The sequence below is a fragment of the Salvelinus namaycush genome, chromosome 11, assembly GCF_016432855.1.
Source record: "Salvelinus namaycush isolate Seneca chromosome 11, SaNama_1.0, whole genome shotgun sequence".
Lineage (NCBI taxonomy): Eukaryota > Metazoa > Chordata > Actinopteri > Salmoniformes > Salmonidae > Salvelinus > Salvelinus namaycush.
Genome location: NC_052317.1, coordinates 39928966 through 39946902, shown reverse-complemented (window position 1 = coordinate 39946902; position 17937 = coordinate 39928966).

Here is a 17937-nt window from a genome sequence, read left to right as displayed (position 1 = left end):
GGAGAGAGAGAGAGAAGAAGTGCTTTTAAGAAATTGATTCTCCATTGAAAGTGCTTTTAGTCCAGGACCAGGCCTAACATTGGTCTGGGAAACCTGAAATCAAGGTATCCTATTCTCACAGGGTGTGTTAGAACTGAATGGTCATTGATCAGGGGGTGTGGTCTCACCTCAAAGTCCTGGTCTGATAGGTAGAGCTCCAGACGGAGGGGGTCGACGCCCTCAGGAAGTGGGCGTGCCAACAGCTCAGCCAGGGGATAGGTGTTCTGGCACAGCCTGGCCAGCACATCTTCCACCAGGATGATCTGGTTACACACCTCCACCTCCTGACACACACAGAGAGACAATCAACTCAAATAGTCCCAAAAAGGAGGATAAGAGTACTGTATATTTCAACCGGTCATGTGGGTGTTTGGATGTGTGTGTGTGTGTGTGTGTGTGTGTGAGCAGTACGGTTAATGTGTGTGTAGCTGTGTGGGTTAATAAATCAAATCACATTTTAAAAATTGGTCACATACACATTCAGTGCATTCGGAAAGTATTCAGACCCCTTGACTTTTTCCACATTTTGTTATGTTACAGCCTTAATCTAAAAATAACTTTAAAAAAAGAAATCCTAAGCAATCTACACACAATACTGTCATGTTTTGTCTTTTGATTATCATGTCTTGTCCCTGTGCTTCCCTTCCATTTGTCTCCCTCTGCTGGTCTTAGTAGGTTCTTTCCCTCTCTCTTCCCCTCCCTCTCTTCCTCTCTCGCTCTCTCTCTATCGTTCCGTTCCTGCTCCCAGCTGTTCCTCATTCTCCTAACTACCTCATTTAATCTTTCACACCTGTCCCCTATTTTGCCCTCTGATTAGAGTTCCTATTTCTCCCTCTGTTTTCCGCTTCTGTCCTTGTCGGATCTTTGTTTGATGTTTGCTGTTCCGTGTCCTGGTTCCGCCCTGTCGTGTTTTTGCCTTCATCAGATGCTGCGTGTGAGCAGGTGTCATCTAAGATATATCCAGGAGTACCGTTTTGTTTAAGTTTGGAATAAAGACTCTGTTTTTGTTAAGTCGCTTTTGGGTCCTCATTCATCTGCATAACAGAAAGATCCGACCAGTATGGACCCAGCGACTACGGATTCTCGCAACACTGCCATCGAGATCCAGGGAGCAATGCTCGGCAGACACGAGCAGGAATTGTCTGCTGCTCGTCATGCCGTTGAGACCCTGGCCGCTCAGGTTTCCAACCTCTCAGGACAGTTTCAGAGTCTTCGTCTCGTGCCACCTGTTACTTCCTGGTCTTCCGAGTCTTCGGAACCTAGGGTTAATAACCCACCATGTTACTCTGGGCAACCCACTGAGTGCCGCTCCTTTCTGACCCAGTGTGATATTGTGTTTTCTCTCCAGCCCAACACATACTCACGAGAGAGAGCTCGGATCGCCTACGTCATATCACTCCTTACTGGTCGGGCTCGGGAGTGGGGCACAGCTATCTGGGAGGCAAGGGCTGAGTGTACTAACGATTATCAGAGCTTTAAAGAGGAGATGATACGGGTTTTTGATCGTTCAGTTTTTGGGAAGGAGGCTTCCAGGGTCCTGGCTTCCCTATGTCAAGGTGATCGATCCATAACGGATTACTCTATAGAGTTTCGCACTCTTGCTGCATCCAGTGACTGGAACGAGCCGGCGTTGCTCGCTCGTTTTCTGGAGGGACTTCACGCTGAGGTTAAGGATGAGATTCTCTCCCGGGAGGTTCCTTCCAGCATGGACTCTTTGATTGCACTCGCCATCCGCATAGAACGACGGGTAGATCTTCGTCACCGAGCTCGTGGAAGAGAGCTCGCGTTAACGGTGTTTCCCCTCTCCGCATCTCAACCATCTTCTCCCATCAGCTCAGAGACTGAGCCCATGCAGCTGGGAGGTATTCGCATCTCGACTAAGGAGAGGGAACGGAGAATCACCAACCGCCTTTGTCTCTATTGCGGTTCTGCTGGACATTTTGTCATGTCATGTCCAGTAAAAGGCCAGAGCTCATCAGTAAGCGGAGGGCTACTGGTGAGCGCTACTACTCAGGTCTCTCCATCAAGATCCTGTACTACCTTGTCGGTCCATCTACGCTGGACCGGTTCGGCTGCTTCCTGCAGTGCCTTGATAGACTCTGGGGCTGAGGGTTGTTTTATGGACGAAGCATGGGCTCGGAAACATGACATTCCTCTCAGACAGTTAGGGAAGCCCACGCCCATGTTCGCCTTAGATGGTAGTCTTCTCCCCAGTATCAGATGTGAGACACTACCTTTAACCCTCACAGTATCTGGTAACCACAGTGAGACCATTTCCTTTTTGATTTTTCGTTCACCTTTTACACCTGTTGTTTTGGGTCATCCCTGGCTAGTATGTCATAATCCTTCTATTAATTGGTCTAGTAATTCTATCCTATCCTGGAACGTTTCTTGTCATGTGAAGTGTTTAATGTCTGCTATCCCTCCTGTGTCTTCTGTCCCCTCTACTCAGGAGGAACCTGGTGACTTGACAGGAGTGCCGGAGGAATATCATGATCTGCGCACGGTCTTCAGTCGGTCCAGAGCCAGCTCCCTTCCTCCTCACCGGTCGTATGATTGTTGTATTGATCTCCTTCCGGGGACCACTCCCCCTCGGGGTAGACTTTACTCTCTGTCGGCTCCCGAACGTAAGGCTCTCGAGGATTATCTGTCTGTTTCTCTCAACGCCGGTACCGTGGTGCCTTCTTCCTCTCCCGCCGGAGCGGGGTTTTTCTTTGTTAAGAAGAAGGACGGTACTCTGCGCCCCTGTGTGGATTATCGAGGGCTGAATGACATAACGGTTAAGAATCGTTATCCGCTTCCCCTTATGTCGTCAGCCTTCGAGATGCTGCAGGGAGCCAGGTTCTTTACTAAGTTGGACCTTCGTAACGCTTACCATCTCGTACGCATCAGAGAGGGGGACGAGTGGAAAACGGCGTTTAACACTCCGTTAGGGCATTTTGAATACCGGGTTCTGCCGTTCGGTCTCTCTAATGCTCCAGCGGTCTTTCAGGCATTAGTCAATGATGTACTGAGAGACATGCTGAACATCTTTGTTTTCGTTTACCTTGACGATATCCTGATTTTTTCACCGTCACTCGAGATTCATGTTCAGCACGTTCGACGTGTACTCCAGCGCCTTTTAGAGAATTGTCTCTACGTGAAGGCTGAGAAGTGCGCCTTTCATGTCTCCTCTGTCACTTTTCTTGGTTCTGTTATTTCCGCTGAAGGCATTCAGATGGATCCCGCTAAGGTCCAGGCTGTCAGCGATTGGCCCGTCCCTAAGTCACGTGTCGAGTTGCAGCGCTTTCTCGGTTTCGCTAATTTCTATCGGCGTTTCATTCGTAATTTCGGTCAAGTGGCTGCCCCTCTCACAGCTCTGACTTCTGTCAAGACTTGCTTTAAGTGGTCCGGTTCCGCCCAGGGAGCTTTTGATCTCCTCAAGAAGCGTTTTACATCCGCTCCTATCCTTGTTACTCCTGACGTCACTAAACAATTTATTGTCGAGGTTGACGCTTCAGAGGTGGGCGTGGGAGCCATTCTGTCCCAGCGCTTCCAGTCTGACGATAAGGTTCATCCTTGCGCTTACTTTTCTCATCGCCTGTCGCCATCGGAACGCAACTATGATGTGGGTAACCGCGAACTGCTCGCTATCCGCTTAGCCATAGGCGAATGGCGACAGTGGTTGGAGGGGGCGACCGTTCCTTTTGTCGTTTGGACTGACCATAAGAACCTTGAGTACATCCGTTCTGCCAAACGACTTAATGCACGTCAAGCTCGTTGGGCGTTGTTTTTCGCTCGTTTCGAGTTCGTGATTTCCTATCGCCCGGGGAATAAGAACACCAAGCCTGATGCCTTATCCCGTCTCTTTAGTTCTTCTGTGGTTTCTACCGACCCCGAGGGGATTCTCCCTGAAGGGCGTGTTGTCGGGTTGACTGTCTGGGGAATTGAGAGACAGGTAAAGCAAGCGCTCACTCACACTGCGTCGCCGCGCGCTTGTCCTAGTAACCTTCTGTTTGTTCCTGTCCCTACTCGTCTGGCTGTTCTTCAGTGGGCTCATTCTGCCAAGTTAGCTGGCCACCCCGGTGTTCGGGGTACGCTTGCTTCTATTCGCCAGCGGTTTTGGTGGCCTACTCAGGAGCGGGACACGCGCCGTTTCGTGGCTGCTTGTTCGGACTGCGCGCAGACTAAGTCAGGTAACTCTCCTCCTGCCGGTCGTCTCAGACCGCTTCCCATTCCTTCTCGACCATGGTCTCACATCGCCTTAGACTTTATTACCGGTCTGCCTTCGTCTGCGGGGAAGACTGTGATTCTTACGGTTATCGATAGGTTCTCTAAGGCGGCACATTTCATTCCCCTCGCTAAGCTTCCTTCCGCTAAGGAGACGGCACAAATCATCATTGAGAATGTGTTCAGAATTCATGGCCTCCCGTTAGACGCCGTTTCAGACAGAGGTCCGCAATTCACGTCACAGTTTTGGAGGGAGTTCTGTCGTTTGATCGGTGCTTCCGTCAGTCTCTCTTCCGGGTTTCATCCCCAGTCTAACGGTCAAGCAGAAAGGGCCAATCAGTCGATTGGTCGCATTTTACGCAGCCTTTCGTTTCGAAACCCTGCGTCTTGGGCAGAACAGCTCCCCTGGGCTGAGTACGCTCACAACTCGCTTCCTTCGTCTGCTACAGGGCTATCTCCGTTTCAGAGTAGTCTTGGTTACCAGCCTCCTCTGTTCTCGTCCCAGCTCGCCGAGTCCAGCGTTCCCTCCGCTCAGGCTTTTGTCCAACGTTGTGAGCGCACTTGGAGGAGGGTCAGGTCTGCACTTTGCCGTTACAGGGCGCAGACTGTGAGAGCCGCCAATAAACGTAGGATTAAGAGTCCTAGGTATTGTCGCGGTCAGAGAGTGTGGCTTTCCACTCGTAACCTTCCCCTTACGACAGCTTCTCGCAAGTTGACTCCGCGGTTCATTGGTCCGTTCCGTGTCTCTCAGGTCGTCAATCCTGTCGCTGTGCGACTGCTTCTTCCGCGACATCTTCGTCGCGTCCACCCTGTCTTCCATGTCTCTTGTGTCAAGCCTTTTCTTCGCGCTCCCGTTCGTCTTCCCTCCCCCCCTCCCGTCCTTGTCGAGGGCGCACCTATTTACAAGGTACGGAAGATCATGGACATGCGTTCTCGGGGACGTGGTCACCAGTACTTAGTGGATTGGGAGGGTTACGGTCCTGAGGAGAGGAGTTGGGTTCCATCTCGGGACGTGCTGGACCGTTCGTTGATTAATGATTTCCTCCGTTGCCGCCAGGGTTCCTCCTCGAGTGCGCCAGGAGGCGCTCGGTGAGTGGGGGGGTACTGTCATGTTTTGTCTTTTGATTATCATGTCTTGTCCCTGTGCTTCCCTTCCATTTGTCTCCCTCTGCTGGTCTTAGTAGGTTCTTTCCCTCTCTCTTCCCCTCCCTCTCTTCCTCTCTCGCTCTCTCTCTATCGTTCCGTTCCTGCTCCCAGCTGTTCCTCATTCTCCTAACTACCTCATTTAATCTTTCACACCTGTCCCCTATTTTGCCCTCTGATTAGAGTTCCTATTTCTCCCTCTGTTTTCCGCTTCTGTCCTTGTCGGATCTTTGTTTGATGTTTGCTGTTCCGTGTCCTGGTTCCGCCCTGTCGTGTTTTTGCCTTCATCAGATGCTGCGTGTGAGCAGGCGTCCTGGTTCCGCCCTGTCGTGTTTTTGCCTTCATCAGATGCTGCGTGTGAGCAGGTGTCATCTAAGATATATCCAGGAGTACCGTTTTGTTTAAGTTTGGAATAAAGACTCTGTTTTTGTTAAGTCGCTTTTGGGTCCTCATTCATCTGCATAACAAATACCCCATAATGACAAAACAGGTTTTTAGAAATGTTTGCAAATGTATAAAACATTTAAAAAACAGAAATACCTTATTTACATAAGTATTCAGACACTTTGCTATGAGACTCGAAATTGAGCTCAGGTGCATCCTGTTTCCATTGATCATCCTTGAGATGTTTCTACAACTTGATTGGAGTCCACCTGTGGTAAATTCAATTTATTGGACATTATTTGGAAAGGCACACACATGTCTATAAGGTCCCACAGTTGACGGTGCATGTCAGAGGAAAAACCAAGCCATGAGGTCGAAGGAATTGGCCGTAAAGCTCCGAGACAGGATTGTGTCAAGGCACAGATCTGGGGAAGGGTCCCAAAAACATGTCTGCAGCATTGAAGGTCCAAGATCTCAGTGGCCTCCATTATTCTTAAACGGAAGAAGTTTGGAACCACCAAGATACTTCCTAGAGTTGGCCGCCCGGCCAAACTGAACAATCGGGGGAGAAGGGCCTTGGTCAGGGAGGTGACCAAGAACTCGATAGTCACTGACAGAGCACCCAGAGTTCCTCTGTGGAGATGGGAGAAACTTCCAGAAGGACAACCATCTCTGCAGCATTCCACCAATCAGGCCTTTATGGTAGAGTGACCAGATGGAAGCCACTCTTCAGTAAAAAGGCACATGACAACCCGCTTGGAGTTTGACAGAAGGCACCTAAAGAAACAAGATTCTCTGGTCTGATGAAACCAAGATTGAACTCTTTAGCCTGAATGTCAAGCGCCACGTCTGGAGGAAGCCTGGCACCATCAATATGGTGAAGCATTGTGGTGGCAGCATCATGCTGTGGAGATGTTTTTCAGCAGCAGGGACTGGGAGACTAGTCAGGATCGAGGAAAAGATGAACGGAGCAAACTACAGAGAGATCCTTGATGAAAACCTGCTCCAGATCACTCAGGACCACAGACTGGGGCAAAGGTTCACCTTCCAACAGGACAACGACTAAGCACACAGCAAAGACAACGCAGGAGTGGCTGAGTGGCCCAGCAAGAGCCCGGACTTGAACTCGATCAAGCATCTCTGGAAAGACTTGAAAAAAGCTGTGCAGCGCTCCCCATCCAACCTGACAGAGCTTGAGAGGATCTGCAGAGAAGAATGGGAGAAACTCCCCAAATACAGGTGTGCCAAGCTTCTACACCTGCATTGCTTGCTGTTTGGGGTTTTAGGCTGGGTTTCTGTACAGCACTTTGAGATATCAGCTGATCTAAGGGCTATATAAATAAATTTGATTTGATTTGTAGCATCATACCCAAGAAGACTCAATGCTGTATTTGCTGCCAAAAGTAAAAACCTGTTTTTGCTTTGTCATTATGGTGTGTTGTGTAGATTAAATTGTTTTTTTCCCCATCAATCTATTTTAGAATAAGGCTGTAAAGTAACAAAATGCACTGTAGCCGTGTGGGCTGGTGTCGCCGTGTGGGCTGGTGTCGCCGTGCGGGCTGGTGTCGCCGTGCGGGCTGGTGTCGCCGTGCGGGCTGGTATAGGCTCTTTTAGCCAACATTTAATCAATGCAGGCAAACTTTTAGCAAGCTATTCATACTATATATCAGTTGTCCCTGCCCCTGCCTGGTGCCAGGCCCAACAGACGCAGCTTCAGGCTCAGCAGCCCTGTCTCCCCATAGCCCTGAACCAGCCCTGTCTCCCCATCCCCATACCCCTGAACCAGCCCTACTCCCAACTGAAGAAGGTGAGCAGCATTGTGTTGAATGACATGTCAGTTGGCATAATTGCAGGTACTGCAATACATTGAGGACAAGAATGTGATTCTCCAGTCAGGAAAAATCTCACTTGACACAGAGGCAGCCAATATCAGAGCATTAAAGGAAGTGATGCAGGCTCTTAGAAATGGATAGGAGTCTCTCCTGTCTGAGGCAACACTGATTGCTACGCAAATGGATGTTGCACCTCAATTTAGCAAGGAACACAGCCGCCAGAGGAAGAGATTCCATGATGAGACCTCTCAAGAGGAGACAGCTCAGGACAGTGCAGCAACGGTGTTTCAGAACACAGTGTTTTTTACTGCTATGGACAACATCATAAGTGACTTGGACACAAGGTTCCACACCACTGCAAAAATTGTAGAACACTTTTCTGCTGTTCTGAAAGTTGGGCAGATTAGTGAGGATAAAGTCTCTGTGTGCCAATCACTGATCATGAAGTATTCCAGAGATCTTACACCTGAGTTTCAACATGAAGTAAGACACCTGAACACTGTATATGCTGCCACTTTCCCCCCTAACTTGTTCCCTCGGTCTCCTGAATGCAATTTGTACAATGCAGCTGCAAAGCATTTTCGGAGAAGTGTGCATTGCTTTACATTTATTTTCCACACTGCCTGTGACTGTTGCTGGTGGCGAGAGAGCTTGCAGTAAACTAAAAAACGGATAAAACTATGAGGTCCACTATGACCCAGGACAGGCTGTGCAGTCTTGCCATGCTGTCTATTGGAAGTCAGTTAGCTAGAAAGCTGGACTTGATCGGTGACTTTGCTAGCAAGAAGGCTCAGCGCTGGGCTCTTGGTGAGTAAGGCTGAGCAAGGGCCAGTGATAACTGTTAAATGGCATGACTATGGATATTGGATCACTACACACATGATGCCCACAGGCTGAGAACAAGACTAAGAACAGACTGCGAACAAGATAGATCTCAAAGTAATGGCTGGTTTGTCATAAAATCTGTTGCGTACAATCAAGACCCCAAGTGGAAGTTACCTATTGATTTGGTGACCTCTTGACCTTTCCTCTAGCGCCACCATCAGGCCTTTTCATTTCCATTTTGTTTTCCATTTCAACTTCTACAGCTGCTTATTTTCTAGTTGGTGTGTATACCTTAGTTCAAAAATCTGCTGCTGATTTTATTATTTTGTTTGTTATATTCTATAGATGGTCATGTTAATTTAATTGAAGAGGTTAATGTATATTTAAATTATATTTATTTTTAGTTATTCATTAATGTTAAGAGAATTTTCCATTCAAGAATTTACCATTAAAATTACATTTAGACTGTAAAAGATGTCCTTTAGCACATTTCTTATAGAGGGTATCAGTCTTGCATCAAATAGTGAATTCCACTGTATGTAGAATGTTGCATGAACGTCTGCACAGTGTTATATTTTCACAGCTCACTGTCAGTTAAAATCGTACAGTAAATATTGGACTACAAGAGAGTCGCAAGCCTGCAAAGGTAGAGTTATTTAAAGCTTTGAATGGGTCGATTGGGTTCTGGAGGTGTGGTTACAGTAATTGCGTAGGTTTGGTATGGCCTGTGGTGGTGGGGACCAATGTGATATCTATTCATGGGGCCCCACATCCCTGGTGGCGCCCCTGTCTGTGGCCTTGTGTTGTGTGACAAAACTGTACATTTTAGAGGGACGTTTTATTGTTCCCAGCACAAAGTGCACCTGTGTAATAATCCTGCTGTTTAATCATCTTCTTGATATGCCTCAGCTGTCAGGTGGATGGATTATCTTGGCAAATGAGAAATGCTCACTAACAGGGATGTAAACAAATTTGTGCACAAAATTTGAGAAAAATAAGCTTCATATGCATATGGAACATTTCTGGGATCTTTATTTCAGCTCATGAAACCAACACTATAGATGTTGCGTTTATATTTTTGTTCAGTATAGATATCTTTGTTAGAAAGAATACTATGTTTCCCTTGACGTAGTGGTGCTGGATGTAAAACATGTCTCAACTTATCCAACTCTCCCTTATGGTCAGAGTGTGTGTGTGTGTGTGTGTGTGTGTGTGTGTGTGTGTGTGTGTGTGTGTGTGTGTGTGTATGTGTATAAGGGTTGGCAGGTCAGTGTAGTGAATAACTCACCCTCTCAGTGATCTCTGCAATGTCCTCTCTGTGCTCCCAGCTTGGGAACACGTTGGTGAAGGTGAGAGGCTCCAGACCAGCATGGATCAGATATGACTTCTGAGGCTTCTTCTCATTATTCTCTGCGGGAGGAAGTCAGCACGTTTAGCAACAAATCCTAACTAGAGACATGCCCTTAGTGAAAAGGTCTGCGGGTGAAAGGTTCAAATCCTAACTAGAGACATGCCCTTAGTGAAAAGGTCTGCGGGTGAAAGGTTCAAAGTCTTTAAGATGTAACATCAAGCACCTTATGTTAACGGAGACCAGAGATGATGCTGCTGCTACTGTCTGTTTATCTTATATGCATAGTCACTTTAACTATACATTCATGTACATACTACCTCAATTGGGCCGACCAACCAGTGCTCCTGCACATTGGCTAACTGGGCTATCTGCATTGTGTCCCACCACCCGCCAACCCCTCTTTTTACGCTTCTGCTACTCTCTGTTCATCATATATGTATAGTCACTTTAACGATACCTACATGTACATACTACCTCAATAAGCCTGACTAACAGGTGTCTGTATATAGCCTTGCCTCTCTTTTTTCAAATGTCTTTTTACTGTTTTATTTTTCCCCGCACCATTGGTTAGAGCCTGTAAGTAAGCATTTCACTGTAAGGTCTACTACACCTGTTGTATTCGGCGCACGTGACAAATAAACTTTGATTTGTTAACATCATCAGGTATCCTACCTTTGCAGTACTGCAGCACCGTTTCCATGGCACACTTCCTGTCCATGTCCCATCTTATCCTGGTGGAACCGGGGTTCTCGCTGTCCTGCGGCCACCAGCCCTGCCACAGGTACACCTCATGGAAGTTATCCACCAGGAACAGAGCTATAGAGGAAGAGGAAGTTATGTCAGAGCAGCCATTTTGTACACCAACATTCCAACAGACAGGACATCTCCTTATTGCTGAGTGCCAAGCAGAGAGGCTTATACACTCACCAGGCTGGGAGGCGTGGTACAGGTCTTTACAGATGTAATGTATTACTAAGGTATAATAGGACTCACCAGGCTGGGAGGCTCGGTACAGGTCTTTACAGATGTAATGTATTACTATGGTATAATAGGACTCACCAGGCTGGGAGGCGTGGTACAGGTCTTTACAGATGTAATGTATTACTATGGTATAATAGGACTCACCAGGCTGGGAGGCGTGGTACAGGTCTTTACAGATGTAATGTATTACTATGGTATAATAGGACTCACCAGGCTGGGAGGCGAGGTACAGGTCTTTACAGATGTAAAGTATTACTATGGTATAATAGGACTCACCAGGCTGGGAGACGCGGTACAGGTCTTTACAGATGTCATGTATTACTATGGTATAATAGGACTCACCAGGCTGGGAGGCTCGGTACAGGTCTTTACAGATGTAATGTATTACTATGGTATAATAGGACTCACCAGGCTGGGAGACGCGGTACAGGTCTTTACAGATGTAATGTATTACTATGGTATAATAGGACTCACCAGGCTGGGAGACTCAGTACAGGTCTTTACAGATGTAATGTATTACTATGGTATAATAGGACTCACCAGGCTGGGAGGCGAGGTACAGGTCTTTACAGATGTAATGTATTACTATGGTATAATAGGACTCACCAGGCTGGGAGGCGAGGTACAGGTCTTTACAGATGTAATGTAATACTATGGTATAATAGGACTCACCAGGCTGGGAGGCGTGGTACAGGTCTTTACAGATGTAATGTATTACTATGGTATAATAGGACTCACCAGGCTGGGAGGCGTGGTACAGGTCTTTACAGATGTAATGTATTACTATGGTATAATAGGACTCACCAGGCTGGGAGGCGAGGTACAGGTCTTTACAGATGTAATGTATTACTATGGTATAATAGGACTCACCAGGCTGGGAGGCGTGGTACAGGTCTTTACAGATGTAATGTATTACTATGGTATAATAGGACTCACCAGGCTGGGAGACGCGGTACAGGTCTTTACAGATGTAATGTATTACTATGGTATAATAGGACTCACCAGGCTGGGAGACGCGGTACAGGTCTTTACAGATGTAATGTATTACTATGGTATAATAGGACTCACCAGGCTGGGAGACGCGGTACAGGTCTTTACAGATGTAATGTATTACTATGGTATAATAGGACTCACCAGGCTGGGAGGCGTGGTACAGGTCTTTACAGATGTAAAGTATTACTATGGTATAATAGGACTCACCAGGCTGGGAGGCGAGGTACAGGTCTTTACAGATGTAATGTATTACTATGGTATAATAGGACTCACCAGGCTGGGAGGCGAGGTACAGGTCTTTACAGATGTAATGTATTACTATGGTATAATAGGACTCACCAGGCTGGGAGGCGAGGTACAGGTCTATACAGATGTAATGTATTACTATGGTATAATAGGACTCACCAGGCTGGGAGATGCAGTACAGGTCTTTACAGATGTAATGTATTACTATGGTATAATAGGACTCACCAGGCTGGAAGGCGAGGTACAGGTCTTTACAGATGTAATGTATTACTATGGTATAATAGGACTCACCAGGCTGGGTGGCTCGATACAGGTCTTTACAGATGTAATGTATTACTATGGTATAATAGGACTCACCAGGCTGGGAGACGCGGTACAGGTCTTTACAGATGTAATGTATTACTATGGTATAATAGGACTCACCAGGCTGGGTGGCTCGATACAGGTCTTTACAGATGTAATGTATTACTATGGTATAATAGGACTCACCAGGCTGGGAGACGAGGTACAGGTCTTTACAGATGTAATGTAATACTATGGTATAATAGGACTCACCAGGCTGGGAGGCGCGGTACAGGTCCTCCTGTAGGAAGGGCAGAGAGCTGACCATGTCTGGGGCTCTGGAGGGGTGGAAGAACTCTGTAGCCACAAACTGCCCTGAAGAACTGCTCAGCTTGAACAGCCGAGGGGTGAAGTTGAATTTACCCGGATCTAATACAAGAAAATTCATGCTCAGTGTTAACATGTACCTAAACCCGGATAATCAGTTTGACATATTGTTAAGTGTTATTTCAGTGTGTGTGTGTAACTGTACTATACCTTGCAGCATACAATCGTAGGCTTTCCGGTCTTTAATCCCTACAGCATCCCAGAATCCCGTGGGCTCTGATCCCTCGTCACACTCTGTAATGGTCACCTTACTGCTGCTGTGAAGCCCCGCCTCCAACGGACATCTAAAAGACAGCAGCCATGCGTCACATTATACCGGCCGTCCCAAATGGCACCCTATTCCCCATATAGTGCACTACTTTAGACTACAGCCCTATGGGCCCTGGTCAAAAGTAGTGCATTATATAGGGAATAGGGTGCCAGTTGGCACAGAGGTATACCGTATTACACAAGAGTTTTTCCTGGTCAGCATAGTACTTGGTCAGGAAAGATGACTAGTCCCTGGTCAAAAGTAGTGCACTATTTAGGCAACAGGGAGCCATTTGAGAAGCAGACTCACTGTTCTTTGATCCTCTGTGCGGCGGCGAGGCCTACCAGCCGTGTGTGTTGCTGGGCCTTGCAGCCGTGCCACAGGTAAATGAGGGCCTTGTTGACGTTGACGAGGATCATGGAGCTCCTGGAGCGAAGGCTTCTGCAGTGACTGACCACCTCCAGTAGGTGTCCCTCTACAGGGACCTCCCCCCGCACGCAGTACAGACGCCACTCAGCTAGAAGAAGACGAAGAGGCGCGTGGTCAGTATGACACACACAGGTCGTGTTCCCTTGCTCATGCTTTTTATTGCATCAACCAATCGACTGTTCCGTCGGGCACCAGATTGCTATAATGTGGTTAGCTGATGTAAAACACCTATCCAGGCGTTGTAATATCTGGTATGCATCAGCAATGTAGTCGCTCAGGAACGCACTTGTACACACTACTGTCCTGATCACAGATACCAGCGGTGGCAGCTGAGGGAAGGACAGGTCATAGTGACAGCTGGAATGGAATGGAACGGGATGAAACTCAATGGGAACTTCCATTCATTCCATTCCAACCATTAGAATGAGCCGGTCTTCTGATTTAAAAAGTGACACCAGCCACCACTGGTACAGAAGATGGGCTAGATCCTTCCTTACTCTGCGTGTTCTCCTCTTCCTCCTCTCTCTTCCCACCGTGTATAATCATCCCCCCGTTGAAACACTGCAGGAAACAAGGAGGCTCCTTCCCCTGCTGTACCTGGACCTGTTGGGGACAGCGACAGGGACACGGCTCATACATGACATATGCATCTAAGGCTGCTCTCAGATCAGTGACAGTAGATGCGTGTATACATGGAATTAGGCTGCACCTCAAACACCCTGTTCCCTATATAGTGCACTCTGGTCTGGTAGTGCACTGTATAGGGAATAGGGTGCTATTTAAGACACAGGCTTAGTATTTAGGGTCGACACGTGCCTGGGCCCCTCTCTCCTCCTCCAGCTCCACTGTCGTCAGTGCTGACGTTCCTTTCTCTCTCACGGTGGAGTTCCGTCCCTGCCAGAAGAAGTAGCAGCACTGTTCTTTCACCGGGCCCGCGCTCCTCAGCTCCGGGTTCTGCCTCCTCCCAACTGCTGCGTTCACCGTGTACTTCCACTTCACAACGTACGCGTCTCCCTCATGGAACTGGCCTATACTCTGCTGGGGCAGCCGGCTGGGATAAGAACAATACAAATAGTTACAAATAATTCATTGGATTTCTACAGCACTCAGTACGGGAAGGGTTGTAGAGGTCTGGTTACTTTCCCAAAATGCACATGCTTTCCAGAAACCCCTGTTGGAGGACTTCCTGATTCCAGAAATATTCCAACCAGGTTTTCTGGAAAATCTGGGAATTTTGATAAAGTTTCCAGAATGTTGCAACCTTAGTAAAGGGGGAGATAATGACCTGTAGTCAAACTCCAGGATGTGCCAGACATCTACAGACACTGTGCTGATCTCTAGCGTCCTCATCCTGTCCTCTCCTTCTACAGAGCCGTGGCCTCGGCCAACGTTCATCCCATCCAACACCGTGCTGACAGCTGTCTGAAGTACAGGAAGCATCAACGCTGCATCATACGGCCTGCACACGCACCCTGGCAAATCCTGGGGGTGGAGAGGGAGGGGGAGAGAGAGAGAGAATCATTCAGAAAACTCTAGGGTCATGGGGTCTGATGAAAACATAACAGATAACGAAATATGTGTAAAAGGAAGAGAGATGGAAAGAGAGAGAGCGAGAGAAAGAGAAAAAGAGAGATAGAGTCAAGAGGATATACCTTCTGCTCAGTGACTTGTTGGTTGCTATTCTTTGGTTGTGGTTTCTTAGTGTCTGTCCAGTCCAGAAACTTCTCTTTGAACAGGATTGTCTCATTGTGCTGTGTCAGCCTGCCGAATATGGCCCAGTCAGGACGCCCCTGGCCCTTCCTGTGGACACACACACACACAGTAAGAGAAAGTGAGAGCAGACTTTAGCACAGGACCTATAGACGCTATAAACCCCTCTAGGACAAACTGTCCCTGAGGGATGATTTGACCGAGTGGTGGAGAAAGAGCGTGTGTGTGTGGTTTGGTGAAGGTCCGTTGATGTGTGTGTGTGTGTGTGTGTGTGTGTGTGTGTGTGTGTGTGTGTGTGTATGCGTTGGTGTGTGTGCGTTGGTGTGTGTGTGCGTTGGTGTGGTTTGGTGAAGGTCCGTTGATGTGTGTGTGTGTGTGTTGTTGAGTGTGTTGGTCCGTTGATGGGTGTGTGTGTGTGTGCGCGTTGGTAGCCTACCAGGGTATGCATGCGTTACATCCTCCAGGGTCCAGAGGATTGATGTCACAGCAGGTGTAGTCAAAGGTTCCGTTCCACAGGTGTTTGGCCAGCTGGAAGGCTACTTTCCTCTGGGCCAGAGTCACTTCCTTACCATGCCAGACATACACCTCACTGCCAAAGTCAAACACCAGCACCTGCAAGGGGGGTGCACACAGTGGAGATACGGGACCAAAATAATGCACACCCTGTGGACCAGGGGCCATAATATGTATCAGACATCACAGAATAGGATCAGCTGCTAGTCCTAGTGCTGACCTAGGATCAGGTCCTCTCCTGTCCATATAATCTTAATCATTGTGATCTAAAAGGCTAAACTGATCTTAGAGCAGCTCTCCTACTATGAGTTGTCTGCTATATGTGGTTCCTGATGAGTCCAGTCAGGTACCTCTTTGGATTCCAGTAGTGTGCTGCGTGGAACCTTCCCCCACTGATCATCATCGGGAACCAGTTTATCATCAAGCAGACGGAAGATACAGTTAGTCTCCACGATGGCGCTCTCAAACAGCTCATCTTCCTCCAGTGGCCCCGCGGCTGTATGAGGACACACACACCGAAAATATCAAGAATAATCTACAACGGTGGCATAAAACATGAAAATAAAGGCTTCAGATTACATGTAGCTAAATCTTCTAAATGAACAAAGTCCCAATTCTCCACCCATTTACCAAAGTGTGCACACTTGCCGTCATGATTTAACAAATGGTGGAAACTCCCTCCAGCCAGTGATTCCACTAATGCGTTTAGATCAATGACAGGAAGTGTGCAAGTGCAACATTTCCGGAGAAGGGTTGAGAATTGAGACGCAGCCATGCTGCTACTACCGCTACTACTACCGCTACCACTGCTACTGCTACCGCTACTACTACCGCCGCTACTACTGCTGCTACTTACACTGGTAGGTCTGCTGTCCTCTCAGGGTCTTCCAGAACTCTGTGGCTGCATGGTTCTGGGGGTTGACCCCCTCCTCAATGGTCTGGATCTGGCTCGCTCTGCAGCCCAGGTCCCTCTTAGTCTGGATACACGTGGCCAGCTCAGAGGCCTACAGTACGAGACATACACACAAACACAGAGAAAATGTCACTACCTGGAATACACACGTCAAATTTCATAAATACAGTAGAACAGAAATCGTGTCAGCCTTGTAAGGGGATTAGGCTTTAGATTGACTTCAAGCTAAGTAGCCTGGGCGAATCAAGCTAAGTAGCCTGGGCGAATCAAGCTAAGTAGCCTGGGCGAATCAAGCTAAGTAGCCTGGGCGAATCAAGCTAAGTAGCCTGGGCGAATCAAGCTACAGTCTGTTTGAAACAGTCTACTGTACACAAACAGGACACTTTCCATGGGGAATAAGAGCTGCTGTAGGAACAGATGGCACAGCTCTCTGCTCCAATGAGAGAGCAGAACATCTCAACAGTATGTGGCTGAGCCCCTAAATGGCTCCCTATTACCTATAAACTGCATTACTTTTGACCAGGGCCCAGAGCACCCTGTTACCTATAAACTGCATTACTTTTGACCAGGGCCCAGAGCACCCTGTTACCTATAAACTGCATTACTTTTGACCAGGGCCCAGAGCTAACACCTATCAAAGACATTATGGCTACTTCAATATGGTCCTTTGAGGAGACATGCTATAAAGTAACATAAGGAGTCATTTAAAAATCCCATCCAAAATAATTCATTAAACATCAGCCTTAATAAGCATCAGCCTGCCCCAAAAGTTTTTAAATCACCAATTCCATCTAGCCCAACCCCAGCAGAATAGGATTATCAAACAAGACATTTTCTTAATCCTGAAAGTCATTATTAAACGCTGACGCAGTCTGGCACAGGGAGACGAGGAAAGTCATTATTAAACGGTGACGCAGTCTGGCACAGGGAGACGAGGAAAGTCATTATTAAACGGTGACGCAGTCTGGCACAGGGAGACGGGGAAAGTCATTATTAAACGCTGACGCAGTCTGGCACAGGGAGACGAGGAAAGTCATTATTAAACGGTGACGCAGTCTGGCACAGGGAGACGGGGAAAGTCATTATTAAACGGTGACGCAGTCTGGCACAGGGAGACGAGGAAAGTCATTATTGAACGCTGACGCAGTCTGGCACAGGGAGACGAGGAAAGTCATTATTGAACGCTGACGCAGTCTGGCACAGGGAGACGAGGAAAGTCATTATTGAACGCTGACGCAGTCTGGCACAGGGAGACGAGGAAAGTCATTATTGAACGCTGACGCAGTCTGGCACAGGGAGACGAGGAAAGTCATTATTGAACGCTGACGCAGTCTGGCACAGGGAGACGAGGAAAGTCATTATTGAACGCTGACGCAGTCTGGCACAGGGAGACGAGGAAAGTCATTATTGAACGCTGACGCAGTCTGGCACAGGGAGACGAGGAAAGTCA